The sequence below is a fragment of the Castor canadensis genome, chromosome 15, assembly GCF_047511655.1.
Source record: "Castor canadensis chromosome 15, mCasCan1.hap1v2, whole genome shotgun sequence".
In the NCBI taxonomy this organism is placed as follows: domain Eukaryota; kingdom Metazoa; phylum Chordata; class Mammalia; order Rodentia; family Castoridae; genus Castor; species Castor canadensis.
Genome location: NC_133400.1, coordinates 94,963,444 through 94,990,146, shown reverse-complemented (window position 1 = coordinate 94,990,146; position 26,703 = coordinate 94,963,444). Strand labels below are relative to the sequence as shown.

Here is a 26,703-nt window from a genome sequence, read left to right as displayed (position 1 = left end):
GCCTCAGGCCCTAAGTTCAAATCCCAGTACTTCCTCCATCAAAAAAAAAAAAAAACCTCATGAAAACATTTTTCTAAGATTTGTACATATTTGCAGAAAATTATGAGATTAAGATGGAGTGGAAAGAAGAAAAACAGAAATGTATCTAAATGATTTGTGCATTATAATATAATGTTTCCATACCCACAGTGACATTTGAACAGAAAAAACTGTCAGATGAACATGCTCATCCCAATTCAAAGAATTAAGGCTTTCTATGTGAAGACACAATTTCTTGCCAGACTCTTGCAGACTAACTGCAGCAGGTACCCAGGGGCCTTTCTGACATCCATCTGTGCCCCTGACCACCTGCGGTATGCCACCAGACAAGTTCCTTCCTGTGGTCTAAGGGCCTCAGTGAGCTTTCTCTTCTGTTGCTAGAAACTCTTAGCTTCTCTATCTTCACTCTGGGGCAAATAAATTGAAAACCAGAAAATTAAAATCTTTTAACTTTTAAATTTTTCAAACAACACAGCAGTAATGCTACAGCTGAGGTTTGTGGTTTGTTAAAGAGCTCTGCATGTAAAGTGTACACATATGATAATTTAATCACTGTTCACAGGACATGCACTGTTGACATTTAATTATGATAACGTTCGAAGTTTTGAATTCATAAATTTAGACACTCAAAATTTAAGCTCCCCAGAACTATTAATTAAATGGTAACAGTATACTATAAATGGATATTGTAAAATCCAGAAGTGTTTAAATAATGAAGCTTTAAGTATTTCCACAGAGGCAATGTATAGATTTGTACATGAATATTTGAACTTCAGCACTTTCACAAATATTTGAGCCCAAATGTCCTATTCAATTTTTACAAATACAAGTAAGTAAACACTCACATAGAATTTTCAAGTTACCGAAATGCCACTACAGTAAACCCGTGACTGGGATTCCAGGCAGAGCAGAATGGTGTTTAATTACATACAGCCCACTCTGGTCAGGGCACCCGATACTGAGTGTGCACGCAAGTCCGGCCTTCCCCTATTAAGGTCCAGGCTTGTTGAACACGAGGATGTACAAATAGCCTTTTGTTTCTAAGGCACCACTGAAAGCAAAGCCTCCTCCCGACTCCCTGAGCCAAAAGATGGCCCCACAAGATTCTGGTTATGTTAGGATTCCTGGGGCTGAAGAATGGGTCATCTCCTTAAAATAAGAAAATATGGCTTAAATTTAAAAAAAAAAAAAAAAAAAAGAGCTACACCTATCCACGAGCAAAGCAGTGAGAGGTCTAATTTCACCCCTGCCATGCCCAGCCTCATTTCTTGGTTACAACTCTGCTGGTCACTCACTGTGTATCCAATGAAGTCACCTCACCTGTAAAGTAAGAAGCCAGGAGAACATGATCTTAGCAGTCTGAACTCTTAAGCATGATACTGTGATTAACTTCTCAGGCAATTAGTTAAGGCTCAGGTTGACATTTGAATAATTTAGATACTTTAACAGAGAAATCCTGGAGCCAGAGCAACACAAGACTTATCCTCAGATTTTATCCAGGGAGCACTATGGTTTTCTTTTCCTTTTAAATGGACTTTGATTTTTCTAATTCTTTTAATTACCGTATTATTGTTGTACTGGGGGTATATTGTGACAGTTACAAAAGTTCTTACAATATATCATAGTTGAATTCACCCCCTCCATCATTCTCCTTTATCCCCCAGACTGTTTTCTTACAGCAGTTTTAGGTTCACAGCAAAATTCAGTTAAGCGTACAGAGCATGCCCATATAACCCCCGCCCCACGTCAACATCACACACCAGAGTGGTATATTTGTTATAAATGATGAACCTACAATTGACAAACACTTTCACCCAAAGTCCATAGTTGACATAGGGTTCCCATTACGATTTTTATCTTAAATGTCCCACAAAACACCATGTGTTAAAACCTTGGTCCCCAGCTCATGTTGTTACTGGGAGGTGGTAGAAGCTTTAAGATGGGGGGCCTACATAGGTACTTAAGAAGTAGGCCCTTAAATAGTACAATGGGACCCTGGTCCCCTCCTTTCTCTATATACTTTCTGGCTGCTAAGAGGTAAACAGCTTTCCTCTACCACTTGCTTCTGCCATGATATATACTACCTAGTCATAGGCGTAGAAGTCACTGAACCAAGTGGTCATGGACTGAAACCTCTGACACCGTCAGTCAAAATACATATTATCTTAAGTTGATTTCTTTCGGAGGGGTATTTGTCACAGTGACAAAAAGTGAACACAACAGTCTATGGATTTAGACGAATGCATAATCACATGTAGATTCCACTATAATATCATACAAAATAGATTCACTGCCCAAAAAGTGCTCTGTGACCCCAAATATTCAATCCCCTGTCCCTATCTCCTGGGAACCACTGCCCCCATACACATTTGTCTTGTTTACAGGGTCACAAATAGTCACACGCTGTGTAACTACATTTCGGTCAATGGCAGGCTGCATAAGCACCGCTGGTTCCCAAGGTTGTACACTTCGTCATGTCATAAGCCATCCTAGTCTGTATGGGTACACACTGTGACATTCCAAAATGATGAAATCTGGTTTTGACCCTCTGTGCAAGAAAATCAAGAGAGGAAAATCAAGATATTGGATAGTTGATGGACCCAGGGACCTTTACCTGCATTATTTGAAACAATTACTCCAGATTTTCATGCATCAAGGATTAATACTGCTTTTTCTGCCAACCAAGATACTGCCAACACATCAGGAGCACATAATATTCATTGACCAAACCCTTAAACTAACTTTTTAAAGTACATAACGGGCCAGTACAGGGTCAGGCAGCTGCTGCCGGCTCGCCTGTCTGTTTGCCAGCTGGGAACAGCTGGGAACAGGGTCACATAACCCTGGCTGATCTGCCACTCTTTTTCTTCTTTCTTTTATTTTCTCTCTCCTGAGCCCCACCCCCACCTCCACAGCTGTCCAATAGGGGAAAGAAACTCTCATTGCCACACAATACAACATACCAACCTTAAGAAGGGACAGTCTTGGCCAAAGCCCCTATAAAAAATAAAAACATCACCATCTCAACCTGAAATCAGAGGAAACAGTCAGAACAGTCATTGAACTGATATTATAATATATATGTATGTATACACATATACACATACATCTTTTTATTTTATCTTTTATTTCATTTTTTTGCATTTTTAAAAATTTTTAATTTTAGGTTTTATTTTCTTCATTTTTTCTTCCATTTTACTGTTACCTAACTCCCTTCTCTATTTCTGTCATAACACTAACTCACTCAGTCCTCTATTGCCCCACTTTCCTTTCTTTACCCCAATTTTTTCTTTCTTATCTCTTTCCATCTTCTCCTTCTTCATTTCCCCTCCTCACCCTCCTCCCTTCCCCCTCTCTCTCCCCCCAACTACCTCGACCTCCTCAAAATGCACCACCCACTGAATAGTTTATTATACCAACTTTACACATTACCCCATCCTTCCTGTCCCTTGGCAATCCCTGACAATAACACCCTCTTCCACAACCACTGAACTACAACTCAACACACACTAGGGACTGAGTATCCTAGAACCCCCATGCCTTACACCCTCCCTCCTCACCCCATCCTCCCTTCCTGCCCCTTCTTCTAGCTCCATCTCTTTCAATTCCTAAGTATCTACCTCTACCCAAACAACTAGTATCTTCCCAATTTCCATGGCTTATAGATAATATCACTAATGGGCTCAGTACATATTTTCTAAATAACTGGTCCAGCAATGAATAAGTGAATGTGTTATTGCTAATTTATACTGCCTAGTCAGGGAACAGAAACAGCACATCAACGTAGCTAATGACTAAGGCAGTGATAGCACAGCAACTGAGTCAAGGGGAAGATAACAAGTGATTAAAAATCCCCAATTAGCCACCGAACAACATAGGAGCACATCCCATCACAGAACATGGGAAGAAGAAGAAGAAGGCAAGGAAATCCTACACCCCAAACCCCAAAAGACCAATAATTCAATACAGGATTTAGTGGGAAATAAAGAAAATGAATACACAGTTCCTGACCCCAACAGAACAATGCCAAACATCACTATTGAGCTCAGTGATACCCACAAAAAAATCTCTCAAGGAGGAACTTATAGATGAGACCACTGACAAACTGATGGAGAAGCTACAAGACATGATTAACTAGAATGTACAAGATGCACTCAAGAAATATCAAAACACCATAAATTAAAAAAACATGAGAAGACATTGAAACAACTAAGGAAACTCAGACAGGACTTCAATAAACTCCAAAGTGAAACAAAGGAGACTATAAAAATAAAAAGACATATGAAATAAAGAAGACAACACAAGATATGACAGAGGAATTTACCAAAGATATGGAAAACCTCAGAAAAAAGAATCAAACAGAAACCCTGGAAATAAAAATTTCCTTAAATCAAATAAAAAAATATGGGGAAGGTCACTCCAGCAGACTAGAACAAATGGAAGACAGAATCTCAGGACTTGAAGACAAAATAGATGTTAAAAAAAGAAGAAGAACTCTTAGAGAAACAACTCAAAAGCTGCAAAAGGAATATGCAAGAACTCGCAACTCCATCAAAAGACCAAACAGACCAAACCTGTTAATCATGGGCATTGAAGAAGAAGAGGTGCAAGATAAAGGGACATATAATATATTCAACAAAATCATAGCAGAAAATTTCCCAAATCTAGAGAAAGAGTTGTCCATTCAGGTATAGAAAGCCTCCCAGACATGAAACAGGCTTGACCAAAATAGAACTACCCCACAGCATATTATCATTAAGACAACAAGTACAGACAACAGAAAAAGAATATTGAAGACTGTAACAGAGAAAAAGCAAACAACATATAAAGGTAAACCCATCAAAATGACAGATTTCTCAACTGAAATCTTAAAAGCAAGAAGGGAAAGGAGTGAGGTATTTCAGCACTGAAAGAAAACAACTTCAGTCCTAGGATACTCTATCCAGCAAAACGATCAATCAAAATTGATGGATGAATAAAAGATCCCATGATAAACAGAAACTAAAACAATATATGACCACCAAGCCACCACCAAGAAGACAAAAACAAACATAACCACAAAAGGATAGGGTGTATTAAACCTCAGGAGAAGAAATGACAAGTAAAGAGAGAGTAGCATAGAATCAGCTGCACACACTGAAATCCTAAATAAAAACAACCAACTGGCAGGAATCACCATATACCTCTCATTACTAACACTGAATGTTAATGGACTCAATGCCCCATCAAAAGACACTGTTTGGAAAACTGGATTGAAAAGGAAGACCTGACAATCTCTTGTTTATAAGAAACCCACCTTATTGACTGAAATAAACACTGGCTTAGAGAGAAAGGCTAGAAGATTTACAAAGCCAACGATCCCCCAAGCTGGCAAGAATAGCATACTTGTATCAGATAAAGTGGACATTAAACTTAAATCACTTAAAAGAGATAAAGAGATAAGGAAGGTCACTTCATTCTAATAAAAGGAACAATACATCAAGAGGAAACACAACTATCAACTTAGATCCACCCAGCGTCAGTGCACACACTTCATCAAACATACACTAACAGACTTGAATCCACATATAGACCCCAATGCAGTGGTAGTGGGAGACTTTAATACCCCTCTATGCACAATGGATAGGTCATCCAGACAAAAAATCAACAGAGAAATCCTAGAACTAAATGACATAAAATATATAATGGAACTGACAGATGTCTACAGAGTATTCTACCCTGAAACTGCACAATATACATTTTCCTCAGCAGCCCATGGAACTGTCTCCAAAATAGATCATATCTTAGGGCACAAAACAAGTCTCAACAAATATAAGAAAACTGAAATAACCCCTGCATACTATCTGATCACAATGCAATAAAACTAGAACTCAACAACAAAAATAGCAGCAGAAAATAAACAATTGGAGGCTGAATGACGCATTGTTCAATGAACAGGGGGTCACAGAAGAAATAAGGGAGGAAATCAAAAAGTTCCTGGAATTTAATGAAAATGAAAGCACAACCTATCAGAACCTACAGGATACATCAAAGACAGTGCTAAGAGGAAAATTTATAGCCATGAGTGCATATATTAAAAGGACAGAAAGATCTCAAACAAACAACCTAATGCTACATCTCAAACTCCTAGAAAAACAAGAACAAGCAAATCCCAAAACAAGCAAGAAGAGAAGATAAAAATGAGGGCCAAAATCAATGAAATAGAGACAAAAAAAATTACAAAGAATTAATGAAACAAAAGGCTGGTTCTTTGAAAAAATAAACAAGATTTACAAACCCCTGGCAAATCTGACTAAATTGAGGAGGGTAAAGACCCAAATTAATAAAATTAGAAATGAAAAAGGGGAGATAACAAACACCAAGGAAATCCAGGAATCATCAGGGTTTACTTTGAGATCCTATATCCAAATAAACTGGAAAATCTAGAAGAAAGGGACAAATTTCTAGATGAATATGACCATCCAAAACTGAACCAAGAGGATATTAATCACCCAAACAGATTTATAACACAAAATGAAATTGAAGCAGCAATCAAGAGTCTCCCAAAAAGTCCAGGACCTGATGGATTCTCCACTGACTTCTATCAGACCTTTAAAGAAGAACTAATACCAACTCACCTTAAAACAGAAAGGGAAGGAACACTGCCCAACTCATTCTATGAAGCCAGTATTACACTTATCCCAAAATTGGACAAGGACACATTCAAAAAAGAGAACTACAGGCCAATCTGCCTAATGAACATTGATGCAAAAAAATCCTCAGTAAAATAATGGCAAACTGAATCCAACAACGTATCAGAAAGATCATTCACCATGTCAAAGTCAGCTTCATCCCAGGTATGCAGGGGTAGTTCAGCATACACAAATCATTAAATGTAACACAGCATATTAACAGAAATAAAGACAAAAAACACTGATCATCTCAATAGATGCAGAAAAACTTCAATAAAATTCAACATCATTTCATGGTAAAAGCTCTGATGAAATTAGGAATAGAAAGAATATATGTCAACTTTTGGGGGTGGGGCAGGGGGAAGAAATGACCCAAGCATTATATGCACATATGAATAATAAAAAAATAAAAATTAAAAAAAAAGAAAGAATATATGCCAACTTTAAAAAGGTTATATATGACAAACATATAGCCAAACATACTTAATGAGGAAAAACTGAAACTATTTCCCCTAAAGTCAGGAATGAGACAAGGTTGCCCACTATCTCCACTCCTATTCAACCTAGTCTTAGAATTCCTAGCCAGAGCAATAAGGCAGGAAGAAGAAATAAAAGGAATACAACTAGGTAAAGAAGAAGTCAAACTACCCCTATCACAGATGACATGATCTTATACCTAAAAGATCTTAAAAACTCCTAGACACCATAAACAGCTTCAGCAAAGTAGCAGGATACAAAATCTACTTACAAAAACCAGTAGCCTTTCTATACACCAACAACGAACAGGTTGAGAAAGAATATAGGAAAACAATTCCATTTGCAATAGCCTCAAAAAAATCAAATATCTAGGAATAACCTTAACAGAGGATGTAAATGACTTCTTCAAGGAAAACTACACACCACTGAAGAAAGAAATAAAAGAAGATTATAGGTGGAGAGATCTCCCATGCTCAAGGATTGGCAGAATCAACCTAGTAAAAATGGCTACACTACCATAAGCAATCTACATGTTCAACGCAATTCCCATCAAAATCCCAATGACATTCATCAGAGAGACTGAAAAATCAACTCTAAAGTTCATTTGGAAACAAAAACAGATATGAAGACCAGTGGAACAGAATAGAGGACCCAGATATGAATCCACACAGCTATACCTACGTAATTTTTACATTTTGATAAATGTAGTATTTATACACAATGGAATTTTACTCAGCCACAAAGAAGAATGAAATCTTGTCATTTGCAGGTAAATTAATGGAATTGGAGAACATCATCTTAAGTGAAGTTAGACAGACTCAGAAGGCCCAAAATTGCATGTTCTCCCTCATATGCGGATTGTAGACCCAAAACAAATGCAGCAATATTATGGGACACAGGTCACACTAAGGGAAGGCTGTCCAAAGGAGGGATAGGGCTAGGGAAGGAAAGCAAAAACTTGAATGAGGTTGATGTGCTTAGTGTACAGAAATGAATACAGATATTTTAAACTGGCCGGGGCCACCATGGGAAGTGGACTAGGGAGGAGTGAGGAGGACTGGAAGAGGCGAATCCACTGGAGCTGTAATCCACATATGCATGGGAACAACACAAGGAATCTCCCTGTGTAGCTCTTTATCCCAAACTAGCAAAGGTCATGTTTCTCATTTTATCTTTATGTCTTTTCTTCTACAAAATTGGAGAACAGGAGGGCAGAACAGGTTCTGTTGGGGAGGGGGTTGGCACCAGTGGGAGGGGGCTGCTGGCCAGGAAAGGGTAGGAGGATGAATGTGGTGCAAACAATGCATACACATGTATGTAAATGCCAAAATGGTACCTGTTGAAACTGTCCCAGGAACCAGGGGAGGGGGAGGAGAGAAGTGGAGGGGTGAATTTAAGTATGATAAATTTGATACACTATAAGAACTTTTGTAAATGCTACAATGTATCCCCACCTAACGCAACATAAAAAAAAAAGAGAAGAAAAACTGGTGAAATCATCTTGCAGTACATTTTTCCTTACATCCAACCACTGTTCAGTGACACACGAACAGGCAGGAAGCCTTTCCAGATTGACTTCACATAGCAATATGCACTTGAGGTCCTTCCATGTCTTTCACACCTTGAAAGCTTATTTCAATGTAGTGTGGAATAATATGTCATTGTCTGGATGGACCACAGTTTATCAATCCACCTTCCAAGTTTTGCCAATTAGAAACAAAGCTGCTATAAGCATTCATGTGCTAGATTTTGTATGGGTGCACATTCAACGTATGTGGGTAAATATCAAACAGCACTGCTAGATCATATGTAAGAGTATGTTTAGTTTTGCCAGAAAACAAACTGTCTCCCACGGTGGCTGTCCTATTTTGCATTCCCACCAACAATAGATTAACACTTCCTTTTGCTCCATATTCTCCTAAGCATTTGGTGTGGGCATTTTGGGTTTGGCCTTTGCCACAGGTGTGATGTTGGCAACATCACCACATTAGGACAGGAGGCTCTCAGATGCCCCTTGGCTTATACTGTAAATAAAGCACCTACCTTGGCTCTGGGCAAGGCCTAGCCTGTGTGTCACTGAGAGCTCCTATTGCACAAAGCATTTACAGGTGAGGCTCTCAGGAGCTCGAGACTCCACTATCTGGCCAAGAGCATGTATTTATGAAGAAGCCAAAGAGCAAGCCCTGGAACGAGGAGGCAGAAGCTGCTTCGAGTGACTTGCAGGGCTGTCTTTGTTTTTGCCTTATCCAAAAGATTCTACGAGTTTATACCAGGATGTTTTAGCCTAAGTGAAAAAATTCCTAACCCAATAAACCCTAACAACTTTAGGAACCTGAAGGTTGAAGTCAGTATTTACATCTAAGGAGCCTGAGGCTTTCCAGCTGGATACCAGGGCTGTTTTCCACTCAATCCAAAGCTGGTCATGTCTCCTTGTCTCACACAGCATTGTGACTCTTCATTCACTCTCCCTTCTCTTCAGTGTAAGTCTTTGGCCCAGGCCCTAGTTTCCATGTTAAGGCACTAGGGAGAAGTGACAGCTTCTATGCCAAGGAAGTCAGGACTAAGGAAGTCAGGACTGAAGACAGCCCAAAGACATAGTACAATTCTGAACATGAACTGCTTCAACTGGCTGCAGACAAACTTGTTTCCAAACCCTGTAGTGGGTGCTTGAACTAAGCATGCAGGAGGCAATCCAAGATAGTCCTCATTCAGACTTAAAAGAGGGATGAAAATCAAATACAAAAAGATAGGAAAATGCTGTAATTATTATCTTGGTCACAAAATAAGTTACAGTAATTCAGATATATGCCTAAAAACATAAGAAATTTAAAATGTACATGTAACACATAAATAAGATTCCAAATCTGAGTTTGGAATAATAAAAGATCCCTGTATCAAACTACTCACAAATTCCACAGGAAAATTTTAAATTTTATATTCTGGCAAGCAAAATTAGGTTCTCTGAAGGGGCAACATTCTAAAAATGAAGGCCACTTTACACTATGTCTCTCGATTCCTGTTTTAAATAATTATCTTTACTTAGAAACTCTAAGTTGCTAACTTGAAGATATCCAACAATGGTATCTAATTAGTTCAAACTCTAGTGAACTCAATTTTTGAAGTAAACACTAATTAGGAAAACTGTTAAGGATCTTCACTGTTTTACAGCACTGCTGATTGTCCATATACCAGAATAAAGAGGCATTCATACAGATCCACTCAAAACCGTCCAGATAATCTGCACAATGTTTAAAACAAAAGATCAAAAATGAAGGTTAAGAACAAATGCAGGATGTTCTGAATGAGAGCACTTCACATAGACTTATACCGAAAATACTTTATATACCTGTAACTTAGGTGGAGTAAACAAGGCCTACTCAAAAAATCCAAGTCTAATACACGGAAAATCAAACAGGTCATGTGTCCAAAGTTATCCAGAAGGCAATTTTTGATGGAAATTTTATAAAATGCAGATGAAGTCCCTTGGGACTACCAAGTCTAATTCAACCTATGTAGGAATGAAAATAAATACATTGTGACAGAAAATAAATACACTGTGACAGACGGTGAAACAGCATACTTTAGATACTAATTGCTAAACAGAACAGTATATATTATTTCTCCTCCAGTGAGTTCAAATGTTTGAAAACACTTTGCAAGTAGGTGAAGTCTTTCCATCTGAAAAAGGAAAGGCTACAGAATGAATGGGACAGACCTTGACCACTTCATAGAAGGTTGGGATTCTTCTTGTTTGTAAATGAAAATGAACAACTTGCTTGCCTGATTATAACAGGGCAACAAGTGTCAGACACTGAAAGTGCTCTGTAGGCTGAAAAAGAAAGGAAAATCAAACCAATGATGAGCACCTATGAGTGTGTCCACATACACATTTCATGTACTTAATCCTCATAATGAGCAGACCTTAGGTATTTAAGGGAAACAGACTCAGATGTTTAAGAGATTTGTCCATATTCATGATTCATAAACTGGATTAGAGTGGTAACCCAGTGCCCCATCCCCACCACCCTAGATTCCAATTCAGCAGGTCTGCACCCAGGAATCTGCACTTCTGAGAAGACCTAGGTGAGCTGCTGCCAGAGACGCTGGTGGGGTGACAGGAGGCAATGAGAGCCACCCTACATACCACCCTCTTGATTCCTCTGCAACACCCGGTCTCCCGATTTTCCTCATTTCCTATACCGCTCTGCTTGGCTCTCACTCTCATCCTTTGTCTTGTGTGTATTGAACTTACAAACAGAATTAAAGAAGAGAATGCAGAACTTATTGTGTAAGCCTATAAGAGAAACAATTTACCTAAAACAGAACTAACTGGGAGTAGAATTGTCAAGTACAAAGAAAGTACAGGAGACTGTAGAATGCACAGCTCTCTTGGTGGAAGAAGTAACAGCCCAGTCACCACCATCAACCAATAGAAGTTTAATTTCTATTTGCAAAGTTTGGAGTGATCAGAGCTAATAAAGATGCTGTATAATTACCTTTATACTAAATACAGAAAGGACATTTGTTATAAAAAATAAGTTATACAAGTACAAATATGTATTCAGAATATAAATATGTACCTGTACCAATGTATATGATACAAAAACTGCAATCCAGGTGTTTACAGTGTACCACTGTGAACATATGTTCATTTCCCTTTCATACAACTGCAGCTGTCCACCTGTGGTCCAGAAGCAACATTTGACCTCTACCGCATCATAGCCATTATTTTCCTATCACATACCCAGCTCTATCCATTAATAAACTAAAAGCCATAGAATTTCTTAAAATAGGTTTGCAACATTTTCAGAAATAACAGTGTGTTCTCTTTCAGAAGATTGCCTCATGTAATGGACTTCAAATAAAAACACATTCTCTCCTTTGAAAAACCCACGGCTTTAACTGTCTCTACACAGACAACTTCCTGAAGGCCCTTAATCTGTGTGCTATGTCAAAACCTAAACTCTAAAAGCAAACCAACACCCACTCTTTAACATACCATGCATCCTCACTTCTTCATCCTGTGGGAGACTGTCTATTCCCAGCGAGTGAGTACTATGCTCTGATGTGTGGATTCATCCCACCAACCCCCAGCCCAAATCTCTCAGTGACATTGTGGTTACAGACGGACTGGCCTTAGAACCAGGGATCTGGCTCCAGCCCTGTTCTACTCTGTAGTATGCAACAATACTTAAGATACCAATAAATCTTAAGAAGGTAGAAGGAGGTAGAGCAGAGAGGGTTGTCACAGGGATTATGCCTAATGCATACAAGTCCATGGAATAATTGACAGATGTCAATTATTATTCTGTGAACAGTAGTCCACCATGGCTTGGTGGTCCTGGTACAAGTGCTCTGTCACTCCCTATTTCCAGTCCTTTCAGCTTTTGCAGGCTTTTGCCCTCCCTGTCCAGCCTGGATTCTTTAACACCTAGCTGTGGCTGGGTATCTTCTAGGCAACTATCTTTTCTGCTTCTGGAGATACATACGGAAGAGCTGGCCCTGGTCTCCTAATCCTTCCTCCTTCCAAGGTTCCTGGTTCATTGCCTAACTGCACATATGTCAGCAAGCACTGCTGACTGGCCATCAGTGAGATTTTTTTTAAGGGATGGATGTTGTTATACTTATCCAGGCTGGCCCCAAACTCCTGAGCTCACTCAATCTTCCTGTATCCACTTCCACAGAAGCTGCATCTATAGGCACCATACCCAGATGAGAAACCTAACCTTCACTTTTGCCATTGCTTTTGTAAAATTTGCAACCTTTGTTCTTCTGGTATGACTTTCAGGGGTGAGAAATTATAAAGTGAGATTTAAAATTTGATTTTCGCTCTCTTTCCACTCACATCTTTGAAAAGTCAAATAGCAGCAAGGGTTTGTCAAAGGAACTTCCACAGAATATAATTTTATTACACAGACTAGCAAATAACTACATAGATCTAAATACAGATACAAACAGAACTATAAAATACAATGGTTAAACCAGACTGAGAAACGCATGCCAATTTGTGGCACTTCTAAAATTGGTATAAGTGTTGGCTGAAGGATACAAATTGGTACGAGATGGATAAAATGGTCATCCTAGAACCACAGGGTTTGCTCTTTCCAGGAGAAAATTAGTAAGGAGATTCAATCTACTTTAAAAGGAAAAGGTAACATTTGACACTATGCGAACCTTTTCTTCCCATCTCTTCAGTAGGCCAGCTGTGGTGGATATGGCCACTGTTCACCAGAATCTCTCGTTCCTGTCTTCCATCACATGTGGCTACACTTCATTCCCAAGGCCTCTTGAAGCATGCATATAAGTAAATGACGGCCACTCTTGCCTAAGTCCTCCCATCCAAGCTCTTTCCTCTTCTCCCCAGTGGCAACACAGTCACCCAACTTCAGTCACATAAAGGATGACAGTGCCCAGCCCTCAGGAATGCAGGGCAAGGAACCTGGATCTCTGGAAAATATCTTTGGATAAAGCCACTAGCTGAGAACATTTGCCTTAAAAGCTTTATGACAGAAAAACTGCTTTGTTCTTTAAGCTACTGTATTAGAGTCTCTTTGTTTTAACAACCTTATTCTACCCTAATACATTAGCTGTTGATGCATTCAACAGTGCCATAATTAAATAAAAATACATTAAAGCATTCATGCATGCGAAGTATTGACATTAACAATCTATTGCTCACATTTATTGTATTGTCAAAAAGCCAGCATAGTTAGCATTTTGGTAACAAGGCTTTTTTACTGGAGAAGTACTTTGCGTATGTGTTACACAACCATCTTGGGTCAGGGGCTGCCCAGATCCGCTGTGGATATTAACAACCTATCACAGAGGTGCATGCTGTCTACGTTGAGGTACTGGAGGAGCTGGTGGGCCTGCAGCTCTGAGCTGATCCCCAGCATTAGCTGCTGAAGACAGGATCCTCCCCATATGCACATGCTTTGATGCCAAAGTCTGCACGTAGGTCCACAAATTAAAGTTACACATGCATCCAGAAGCTCAAAACATGATGCTTTCCAACACTGGGGTTGGGTGGACAAGCCACAAAAAAGGCACTACATGTAAAACATCCTCCCTGAGACTCTTATGCCCAGACCGTGCCCATGGCCAGTCAAAGGGCCACATAGGGTTGCACACACTGCTATATATCTTCTTACATTTCCAAATGAATATGAAACCCAACTCTAGAAGTAACAGGAATAAGAATGCTATCGATAGCTTCTGAGACATGCAAGTTTAATTAATCACTTGCATACTTTCCTGAAGCCCAAGTTGGAATTCTAGTCGCCACTAAGATTTGCACTACATAGACAAGTTATACCTGTTAAAATTAAGTTCGATTTGAAGGTCTGTGGGATCAGGGCAGGTCAACTCAATTCACCAACTAACCAGTTTATTTTGTTATGGTTTACTATGTCCACTTTACAGATGGGAGGTGAAGCCCTGCATTTTAAGAGGAAGCAGCAGCAGAGCTGTAATTCACACCTGGCCCTGCACATTCATTCCTTCTCTGCACAACACGCCCACTCGTATGGTGAGCACCTATAGAGTATTTACACATAATGTGACTTAATTAAAGCTTTTGATTTCTTTTTTTTTAATTCCAATTTACAAAGCTTAGGAAAGGGTTTACAATCTAGGAGAAGGAGGTAGTAATTAAGCTGAAGCCAGAAGCAAGAAAGAAGGAAATCCTATTGGTACTCTATATGTATCTGAATCTCTATTCAGTGTCAAAAAAAGAAAAAGACTCAGTATATTCATTGCTTATGTGTTTCCTGTTTGTTTCCTTTTTTAGTTTCTGTGCTTAAAAGACACAAAAGTTCTTTTTCAAAAACAGCCTATTTTCTGGTGCCTAGGTATAAAGTAGCTGACCACAGAGTCCAGAAGTTAGATAATAGGAAAACAGAAACAAGACAGGAAAAAAAGAACATAAACAATGGTGAAAAGGAAGAAGCTAACAAGTACATTATGATAGGAGGACTGTTGGAGAGTTTGGATTTGCTTTGCCTATTTCTTTCATTACCTAGTTATTTACCTCAAACAACTCACTTAACCTCCTAAATTGTATCTTTCAAGTTGTCCATTGCAAAGGCTTAAGATTGGTAAATTCTCCTTCCTGCTATGGGGGAAACGATTTAGCCATATTTCTTGGCTAACAAATTCTTAATTCACTGGCATGGCTGGCAAGTCTTTTCTTGATGCCTCTTTATCCCCTCCCCTACAGGCTATTTTGTCTCTAGTGATAACAACTACACTTTGGTATTTTCTAAACTTTGCTAACAAGGCCACCAGTTTTCAGGAATTCCAAGACATATAGCCACTGCCAACTGAATCTGGGTACCTCTGCCCAGATAAGTGACAATCCAGAGCATTTCTTGACTTGCTAGTGTGTATGGTATTTTAATCCACAGTGTAACTCTGCTCCCTGTGATTAGATACAAAGTGTGACAATAGATTAAAAGGTGTTAGAAACTAATGCATTCTTCAGCTAGCAATCGGAATTTGAAGAAGGTTTTAGTTCCTTGCTTATTTGCCATGGGTTTGATTCAAAACAACTTTCCAGACTCCTGGGGAAAAACAACTCTCACTGGTTAGGATTCTGGTTATATTTACAGAAGACTCATCAAGTGCCATTTCACAACTACTATTCTTATCAGAACTTGAGGCCAGACAAAGGGAAAATTAAAAGGGGCAGGCAGGGAGTGGCTGGGTTTATATGAAGCTGATTGGTGTGTTTGAGCTGGTGGGAAAAGTAGGATATGGATATGAGTTTTAAAACATGACTGTTATAAAACAGTAGTAAGCTGGTTAATGAAATAAATGGCTATTACTACAAATGCAAAGAAATTGTGCCTCATACATGCTGCTGACTAAATAACAGTCCAATGCTTTAAGAACACTATCCAGTGGATGCTGTCATTACCTTGAACCTACTCCAGCAGGGATATGAGGCAAGGCAGAACTTGGGGAAGCCAGTGAACAGCACAAAGGCTATTTCTACCGGTGTAAGTCTAGACTAAGGGGACTTTGCCAACTGTGCAAGAAATTCTTGGTTTGTCCTGTGTTGGAGGAAAACCAGGATGCAACCAGATATTGTACCCTCTACAACCAGGCCACAGTGTCTGTGGAACCTAAGAGAAGCTGAAGACAACAGGCTCCAAAGGTCTCACATGGCAAAGTCAGTACTGAGAAAACAGACTCATTGGAAGGAAGAGGCCAACATGACAATTTCTGGTAATTCAACTCCAAGGGTAGAGCCTAAGTGTGTGGCTTTCTGGCCAGGCTCCATCAGAAGTGGCATACTTGGCTATAGAATGTAGAAAGAATGGACTTTAACTAGTGATAATTCTGTAACTCATTTTACACAGAAACTGAGTGGACACAGGATACCCACAGACTCCACAAAGTCTGGCCAAAGACTTAGTCTAGAATGTGGATAGATGTTTGTTGCCCTAAGTGTTAGGTGCTATTCTTAATGCCACAGTGATTCTTGATAGATGAATAAAAGCTTTTCTTAAACCAGAGCCTTGAAGCTACCTAGTGCATTTTTCTCCAGGACCAGGAATCTCCTTCAAAACATCATTGTCCAAGGGCCATCCCACCAACCCTGGCAAAGCCTGCTGCTTCCTGTAGGGCGGGTATAAATCCAATGAAGTGTTGCCTACTGGAAGCTTCATCCATTCACCCATTTTATCCTCTGGATAGCTCCACACTTCCCCCACAGCTCAAACATCCTCAGTTGTACTGAGCCATTAGTCATGAGAGCTGTTTCTAGGGCCTTAAACCCCCATCTGCACGCACGCACACACACACTCTGAAGTCCAGCACAACTTCTAGAGGCGGTCCTGGCAAGAAAAAAAATGCATTATCTGTAAATTTTATTTCTTCTGGGGGAACCTGTCACTATATTTTCTTCCTGGCAAGTAAGTTGAAATTATCTAAGAACAATGAAAACTGGCTATTTTTCCATTTTAAAAAGCCTCACTGTCTGTTTACTTGGAACTGACATTTCTCTTTTTTGTCACTTTTTAAAAAATTATGGGGGGTACATTGTGACATTTACCAAAGTTCTTACAATATATCATAGTTGAATTTACCCCCTCCGTCGTTCTCCTTTATCCCCGCCCCCATTCCTAGAATAGTTTCAACAGGCCTCAGTTTTCCATTTACATACATATGTCTACAATATTTGCCCCATATTCAGCCTCCTAAACCCTCTCCCCACATCCTCCCTCCTCCCATTGGTACCAACACCCAAATACAGGACCTGTTCTGCCCTCTGTTCTCTGCTTTTGTTAAAAAAAAAATTTGTTTATTTAATATAAATATACATTGGTTTCCTTGTGACATTTCCATGTATATATGTATTATAACCCAAACTGGGAACTGATATTTCTCAAACTAAAAGAATATTGAATTGTGCCATGTGTGTATCACTGTATCGATCTTCATCTACTCTTATTTTTCTGAATTTTGATTCTAGCATTATAATGTCAGTAACTCAGAAAGGATCAGAATTGGCTCTATCCCTCAATAAAGTCTTATGGTAAATGCAGTAAAATCTCAAAATGACAAAGGAAAAAGAAAGATTAAAATGGATGATAAAATTAAACATATTCAAATTCTGGTGTCAAAATCATAGGCAACACAATTTTAAGAGGTAATTTACTTTCATAAGCATCCTGCTGCAAATAAAAAGTTGCCAAATTCCTTAAGGTCAGGCTCCTGGAAGGAGCAAGAAGTCAGAGGGCTACAGATTTCTCAGACCTTCCACTTCAGTACAGGCTGGGTACCACAAAATGTAGCCTCGGGATAAATTAAACAAAGCTTATTACTCTCAGGAACAAGGTGTTCAAGTCCTGCAACATAGTTTGTTCCTTTAAACTCCCTGCTTCCTAACGTACAGGGTATGCTGCTGGTTTGTTTAGCAAGCATGGGAACAACAGAATCATACAGAAGTACAAAATGCTCTATTATCAAAGTAATGGAAATCAGGGTTTGATACACTGAAAACGTTAACTTTTCTCTATGAAGCCAAAACTTACTTCTTAAGTGATGGCAATAAAATAGAATGTATAGACCCATCCTACAGACATGAATGAAGCCACCATGCCCCCACAAGAAAAACAAGGCATAAAGAGAGACCTACAGCCCAAGGCAACAATGGGGTAAGGAAGTGTTTTGTCCTCTCCCTGGAGACAGGGAGAGGACGAAAACAGAAAGTCAGTTGAAACGGGGGCTGACAAGACTGTTGATGTGAAAGACAGTCAAGGCCCACACTGATGAGCCTCTGTCCAACTCAAATTTCTAAGTGGTTACTGGACTTTGACCCCTTGCAGACATTAACTTAGTAAATACTGCAATTACCCACATCCAGCATTCCTCATGGAACAGACTTCACAATGAAGCTAACACTTGGTTCTAATACTTGGTGATGATGAGGTAGGTGCCTTCTTGTACACCTCTACGTATTGTTTTTTCTTATATATTTTACCTTCAGCTATGAGTGGCTATTATTTAAGCTCTGTGATGATATGAGACATCTAAACACAATTGGTAATTTTCAGCACAATACCACACTACTTATAACTGACCTCAAACTCTTTAATTCTTTTACTTCTGCTTGCTTACACTGTTTGGGCCACTCAAGATGAAAAGATACAGTGTGATGATATAAAATCTTAGTGTATGTGAGCTGAGTCCACCTGAATCATGCACTCACATTCAAACCTTCTATATCAAGTATTTGAAAAGAACACAGGATTACTCAAGGAGTTGCTGGCACCGACTCAAGGAAAATGACCTCAAACAGTAACATACTTGTTATAGTGGTATATTCTTAGGAGCCTTTAGTCAAAACACAAGTATTTATAAATAAATGCATTTGTGTGTGTGCCATCATCATGACATTTCTTGTTTAAACTTTCATCCTGAGGCATGGCTGGATGCAGAGTAATTTCAGACAGATGCCCTGTTGGTTTCCCAAGGCTATCATCACAGATTCACTGAGTGGTTTACAGGGCAGAACTATAGCCTCTCTCAGTGCTGCAGTCCAGAAGTCCAACATCAAGGTGTTGCCAAGATCCTTTAGGAGGGATCTCTGCTGCCTTCCCAGCCCAGGCAACATCACTCCAGTGTCTGCCTCTGTCTTCACACAGCCTTTTCCTCTCTGTCTGTCTCAAACTCCCTCCCCTCCATTTCTCATAAGGATACCAGCCACTGGATTTAGACAGATTCATTTTGAGATCCTCACCTCTGCAAAGACCTTATTCCCAAATAAGGCCAGACACAGCACCAGGCGCTAGGGCTGGACATATATTTTGGGAGGATGTGATTTAACGACAGATGCTGAGAAAGGCAGCCAAGGGGATTCAGAATCCTGGAGCTCTGTGGAGGTAGAAGCAATCAGGAAAGGGTGCTGAAAGACAGCCATGTGTTATTTTTGGAAATGGAACCTATGACTCAGTTTTAACTGATTAAACCTTCCTTCCAGCAAATAGGTTCTCCATGGACAGGAAAGAGAAAGTGTGAAATTCAAAGAGGACAAGTGAAGATCTAAAGCCATTTCTTTTTCTCAAGTTACCATGGTTCTATTTTCATCTTAAAGTATTTCAAAAGCCCCATTAATAATTATTGGTTAAAAACTGCATTAAAATGGGAAGAGAGGAACAAAAAAGAATAATAGAGGAGTGAATATGATGAAAGTGCCTTATGTGCATGTATGGAAACATCAGAATGAAACAGCTTTGTACAATTCATATATGCTATTTAAAAAAAACAACCTTCACAGAAAAAAAATGTATTGGCTAATATGTATCAGTTTTCATTCTTTGTTTTCCCCAGAATGCTTTACATATACAATTATGACAGCACTCATTTTGTAGCAGAAGATGAATAAAAACTGTTTGTATCCAGTTACCAATGATGTGCATCCTTAGCACCTCAAACAATGAGCTTATATCTTCATTAAGTGCCCAACAGGTGACCTGGAAGAACTCACCAGGTTTAAGGTGAAGTCTGGTTTTTCTCCATCAGGTAAACAGAGACAAGCAGCCTGACAAGTCAGCTACACCAGAGTTAAAGCCATGGGCGAGAGCAGTAAAAGAGAACAAAGGGGCATATGTGGTTCTGACCTTCTGCCTTTAGAGGATGAAGGACCCCACTCTGGCAGGGGCACATTCTCCACTTATAGGACCTTTTTAGCTGTTTTTACAGCACTTAACTGTTAGTAAGGATTATCATGCTGGCATGGACTTTAGTTCACACATCCTATCTTCCCTGAACAGTTTCCTAATTCCCAAAGAAACTAAGTAATAGAAGTAACAGTTATACTCACCTGGCTCTAGGCATTCTGCGTCCCCCAGTCGTCAAATGCTCACAGAACCCCTATGACCCCTATTCCCTACATAACACCCAAGAATATAACAAAGTAAGAGAAAGATGCCGAGACAGGCTAAGAAACTTGACAGAGGCCCAGAGGAGCAAACACAGAACGAGGTGTGCACAAAATGCGGCTCTGGCTCCAAGCAAGACTGACTTTCATCAATAACAACAGCAGGTATTTCTCACCAATGAACTTATTTTAAATTTCGAAGCTCTCTACATTTCCAGTCTGGGGATAGCAAATGCTTGGTGAACACTTTCAACATTACATAAGTGGACATCCCTGGAATCTCTTCCTCCTTGACCCTGCCCAGGGACCAGTGCAAGGGGGTGATTACTATGGCTGAAATGATGACTCAAAGCTGAAACGATCAGGACTGCCTGCCTGTACTCTTGGATCTTAGTTTGGCAACCTCTTCTTTTTATTTTTTTGGTTCCCTAGCCAAATGCAAGAACCTCATATTACCAAGAAAAGAATATGTAAACACTGTTAGGGACTTAATTGTATCTAATTTTAATAAAAGGTAACAGTACCTATTGATACCATAAAAATTCCACCATAATTAATATGAGGACTGAGAAATGTGACTGTTGCAAAATTTGCTAGTTATAGATGCAAAAAGTAGCATGTAACTTTTCATTTAAATCTATATGATTACTAATAAGACAAGAAATCCTTTTAATGTGCTTGTTAACCAGCTATGCGTCTCAGTTGTGGATTACTGTTCATGTCACTTTGTGCCTCACCTACTGACTTTCACAGTGTTTCTTACCAACCCGAACAAACCCTTTATATATTGCCACGTTAACCTGCCAATCTTTGGTGAACGTGATCATTTTTTAATACTTTTATTTTGCTTCTATTTGAAAATACAGAGGTTTTTAATAAATTTTGTATTATAAGAACAGTTAATCTTTTATTAAGAAATTACTATCATACCAAGCATAGTGATACATACATGTAGTCCCAGTACTCAGAAGACTGAAGCAGAAGAATCAGAGGTTCAAGGTCAGCCTGGGCCCTGTCTCAATAAAACCCAAAACAGAACAAACAAAATGAAAAAAGAAATCATTGTCCATCACATGTTAGTCCTTCCTGGCCAGAAACGCAATATGGTCTTGTCTTTTTTGTCCATTTTCCTAACTAACTATCCTAACAAGCTGATTGAATACAAGTCAATTTTAAAAGTAAATTCTTATAGAAATTAAATTTATACTGTAGCAACTGTTTCTATTTTTAATGAACTATCATCTTATACACTAACAGGATAAAGTAGATTTATGATATTTGAAATCATATATTCCAAAGCAAATCATACCATAAAACATTACAGTACAAAAACCCTAAATACTAATGTTTGACCCCACAACATCTACTTCAGAAAAAACAAGATATGTTCATGTATCTATGAACATTTCACCTGTCTCTCATTTGGTTGTGCATGGTTTCTTGGGACAGGCATTTAGCAGTAACCTTGAGTCAAATGGTAGCAACAGCCACTGCAGCTACTCCTTGTACAAGGCACAACACTGACAGGACAAAGCAGGCAAAGGACTTATCATGTTCGTGACAACAGGTAGGGAGTTCTAATAATCATGTGTGTATATGACAAATCTGCAAATGAATGTGCAAAGTTCAAGTCCCTTAATCATTCCAAGTTCCTCACCAAAACTTAGGTACTTGGGAAGGAAAGTTCCAAGTTCAGAGTCTTTAGAAAACAGCATCACGTTCCCATGATAACCTCAGTACTGTTTGGAGGACCTGTGCTTTCACCACATCCAGAAAGCTGTCCAGTCAGGTAAGTCCTGAGCCCCCAGGGAGCTCCAGGGACCACTGTCTCCTGCATCTTCAGCAGAACAAACTAGAAAACAAAATGTACAATTCTCTAGCCAAGTCTTCCCTGCTGTCCTCTTATCGCACAAGCTTATCTCCTAAATAATCTTCAGAAGGTAACAGGAGCTAGGAGGGAGGTGGGGAGTTAGCATTTAATGGAGGCAGCACTATGGCTTGGAAAGGTAGAAAACATTTCTGGAAATGTGCAACAGTGGTGGCTGCACAATGTCATGACTGCATTAATACTACTGGCTCATGGGCTTTAAAAAGGCCACAATTGCAAGATTTCTGCTATATACATTACACAATGGTAAGTAATTTTTAAAAAGTCATCTGTAGCTGAATGCTGGTGTCTCATGTCTATTAATCCTAGCTATTTGGAGGCTGAGATCAAGAAAGGTCAAGAAGATTGTTGTTCCAGGTCAGCCCTGACCCAAAAAAAAAAAAAAAAAACCTCAGGAGACCCGCCCCCATCACAACAGGAAAAAGCTAGGTATGGTGGTGTGTACCTGTCATCATCCCAGCTACTACCAGTGGGAAGCATAAATAAAAGGATTGAGGTCCAGACCAGCCTGGGCAAAAAACAAGATGCTATCTCTAAAATAACCAGAACAAAAAGAGCTGGAGGCATGGCTCAAGCAGTGGAGTGCCTGCCTAGCAAGTGTGAAGCCCTAAGTACAAATCACAGACCCACCAAAAAAAAAAAAAAAAAAAAGTAACCTGTAACTATTATCTTCAATTTCTTGCATCCTATAGGTGAGTTTGCTTTTGAAAAGACTCGGTTCCATGATGAAAGTTAAGTTCCACTATGGTTTGTGAGACATAGGAGAAGTCTGAGGGTATTTAGATGCAAGAAAGCAGCTAGAGAGCACAAGGTCTGTTAACATGAGTAGTTAACACGAGTAGAAGTCCTAGGACTTCTTCTTCAAAAGAAAAACTTAACTGTGATAAATGTAGCTAGGAAGGGATGGGAGGGCAACAGACACCAATGCTCCCAAGGACCTCGTGCACTGAGGACACAGTGAACACACACGATCACTGAGTGTTTATGTGTACTGTACTGGATCATTGTCACTGACATTCATTCTGTTCCCAAGCTTTCCCTGCTAAGAAAGCATAACAGTGGCAGTCAGTCCATTCGCATCAGGCTATATGTCAAAGTACAGCTATGGTCTGCCATGCTGGGATTCCAACTTCCCAAAGAGAGAAGCATAAAAATATGCACATCCCAGGCACCTCCCAAGTGCTGGGATCACAAGGATAACCAGCCTTGGGAGGCTGAAGGGGGAGGACTGTTGTGCTACACAGAAAGACCCTGTCTCAAAAATATCAAAACATAGAGAATCGAATTCTGATTTTTTTTTTTAAGTTAGCATTTTGCTCCTGCCACACAGAACTGTCCTCAGCATCAGAAAATCAGACTTCCACCCCACGGGTCTCAGTTAGCAGGGACACCTCATCTAGCAAAGGGCGAATAATGTAAGCTACTTTTATCTGCTTGATGAATGCCAAATGACAACACTGACAGTGATACTAACACGTGTGGTTGTAGCAGGAACAGTAACTAGCTGTACAGATTCAGCTGAGTCCCTGTATGATTTGTGGGCATTGCCTATCTCCTTGAAGATTATGTTCCTGAGTGTTCCACTCATCAGTCAAGCTGTTATGAATAAAAGTCTCCTTTGCAAGGCTCCCTGGAGCAATTTTCCCACTTCCCACCAACAAAGCTGCCTCCACTGGCTTCGTGGGCTTTCTTTGTGAAGAGCTGGGCAGGTGCGATTATCTCAGTAAAGAGAACCTACAATACACAGGCAGCACATGGAGATGGGTAACCCTGTGGGGAGCTTTGCAGGAAAGCTTGCAAGTGACAAAATGTGCCACACTCTTGTTGCTATGGAGATGAGGCTAATGCACCATGACTGCATCTCTTACTGCACTAGGAAGGACCATCTGGGTAAGAGAAATTTGCTTTTGCACAATATTCAGCTCACAGTTGTGTTACTTTTCCCTGTGAATGGCTGGTACATGAGACAGAAGCTAAAATAACATGGGCTATAACACAGTACGGCTTGCTAATATCTAATATGTCCAAGTAGATAGTGTAAGAGTCTATGAAGATGGGAGAGGTTGATTTGGGGGACACGAATGAGATGGTAACAGTTTAGATAAGATCTCCTTCATCTTCTACATAACAGCAGCAAGGAAGTTCTTAATTTCTCTTTACATTGAAATATAACATACGAACTACTGTTTTTACGACATTCTCAAGGTTACAGAATCATCACTAAATCCAAAATAAGCCCTGAGAGTTACAACCTATTTCTTCCCCAGTGGAAATCACTATTCTGCCCTATGGATTTGCATATTTCATGTGAATGAAATCAAACAGTGTATGACCTTTTGTGTCTGGCATCTTTTATTTTATGTGTTTTCAAGGTTTATCCATGCTGTAACATGTCTTCCTTCATTTCTTTTTATGGCTGAGTGCTATCCCATTGTATGAATATAACACCTTTTATTTATAATGCATTCTGTTATAATGCATTTGAGTTGTTTCTACTTTTTGTCTCTTACTGCTATGAAGAGTCTTGCCTAGATTTTTTGGTGAGATGATAGTATCAGTGTTCTTGGGCCTATGTCTAGGAGCAGAATTTCTGGGTTGTATGGTACTTCTATGTTAAACTTTTGGAGAAACTGACAAACTTTTCCAAAACAGAGGAACCACCCACACCCCCATAAGGCATGTACAAAGACTAACTTTTCCATTTTCTTACAACATTTGTCATTTTCTGGTGTTTTGATTCTAGCTGTCCTAGTGAGTTTGAAGTGGTATTTTGTGGGTTTGACTTGCATTTTAATAGAGGATGTTGAACATCTTTTCATGTATTTTTGCAGTCATCTGTATATCTTCTTGGGAGAATATTTGTCCAAATTCATTATCCATTTTTAAATTGGCTTTTGAGTTGTAAATTAATTTATATATTCTGGACATGAGACCCCTATCAACATAATTTGTAAATAATTCCTTCCACTCTGTTGGTGTGGTCTTTTACTTTTTTGATAGATCCTTTGAAACAAACTTCTTTTTTTTTAAGTCCAATTCTCCTATTTTTTTTCAGTTGGTTATTCTTTAAATGTCGCATTTAAGAAACAAACACTTAATCTAATATCACAATACTTTCAGACACCCTTCTAAGGGTGTTTTGGGCTGACTCTTTCCCCAAAAAAAATCATGTTGAAAGTTGGAGTTGCAATAACTCAACATATCACCGTCTTTGAAGACAGGGCTTTAAAGAGGTTATTAAGGCTAAATAAATTCATCCAGGTGGACCTTGAGTCAATATGACCAGTATCCTTTTAAAAGGAAGAAATTTGGACATATGCAGAAACAACAGAGATCCAAACACTGAAAAAGACCAAGTGAGGATACAAGGAGAAGGCATCTATAAGCCAAAGAGAGATGCTTCAGAAGCAACAACCCTGTCAGCACCTTGATCTTGGACTTCCAGTTTCCCAAACCATGAAAAATGTCTGTGGTTGAAGCCACCCAGTCTGAGGTACTTGTTACAGTAGTCTAGCAAAACAGATTTTAATGGCTTCAGCTCTTACGTTTGATTCACATTGAGTTGTTTGTGCATGGTGGGCAATAGGAGTATGGATTCATTCTTTCCCATGTGGATATCCAGTTCTATTGACAAGACTGTTCTTTCTCAGTTCAGTAGTCTTAGTAATTTTTCCTTCCCACCTTAAAGAACAAAAACCTTGACCATAGATATTGGCTCATTTCCAACCTTTCAGCTCTATTCCATTCATTTGTGTTTATTCTTAAACCAGTACTACCCAGTCTGGATTGCCAAAGCATTATATAAGTTTTTTATATTGTAAAATTTGAATCCTCCAATTTTTTTTCCAAGACTGCTTAGACTTTTTAATGCATTTTTATACTTTGGAGAATAAAAAAGCACCTGTGCAGTATAAGATTATTCTTGCCCAAGAAATAGTAGGTTTGGCTGGCCCTTTCCTTCAGGCTCCTAGGAGGTAATTGTTAAGCCCTTGGGTTATTCTGTCTGATGAAAGTGTCCCTGGGCCATGTGGTAAGGTCTTATCCCAGAAGGGGATAGAGACAAAGGTCAGCAATGTGACCAGTCCAGGGCTGAACTCCATGACTCAGGTGAGTTTTCATGGTTGGCATACTTATATGCATTGTCACACATGGTTTTAGGAGGAGTAAGTGCTATCCACAGGGGAAGACAACCAAAAGTCACACTGGGAACTCTCCCCATCCTGCCCTTCATCTCTTCCCTT

At 39.4% G+C, this 26,703-nt stretch overlaps 1 protein-coding gene across 6 annotated transcripts in view; it reads right to left on the bottom strand.

Moving 5' to 3' along the window:
• Dip2c (disco interacting protein 2 homolog C) overlaps positions 1–26,703 on the bottom strand; it is a 386,747-nt gene that overhangs the window by 200,819 nt on the left and 159,225 nt on the right. The gene's annotated exons all lie outside the window — the stretch shown is intronic.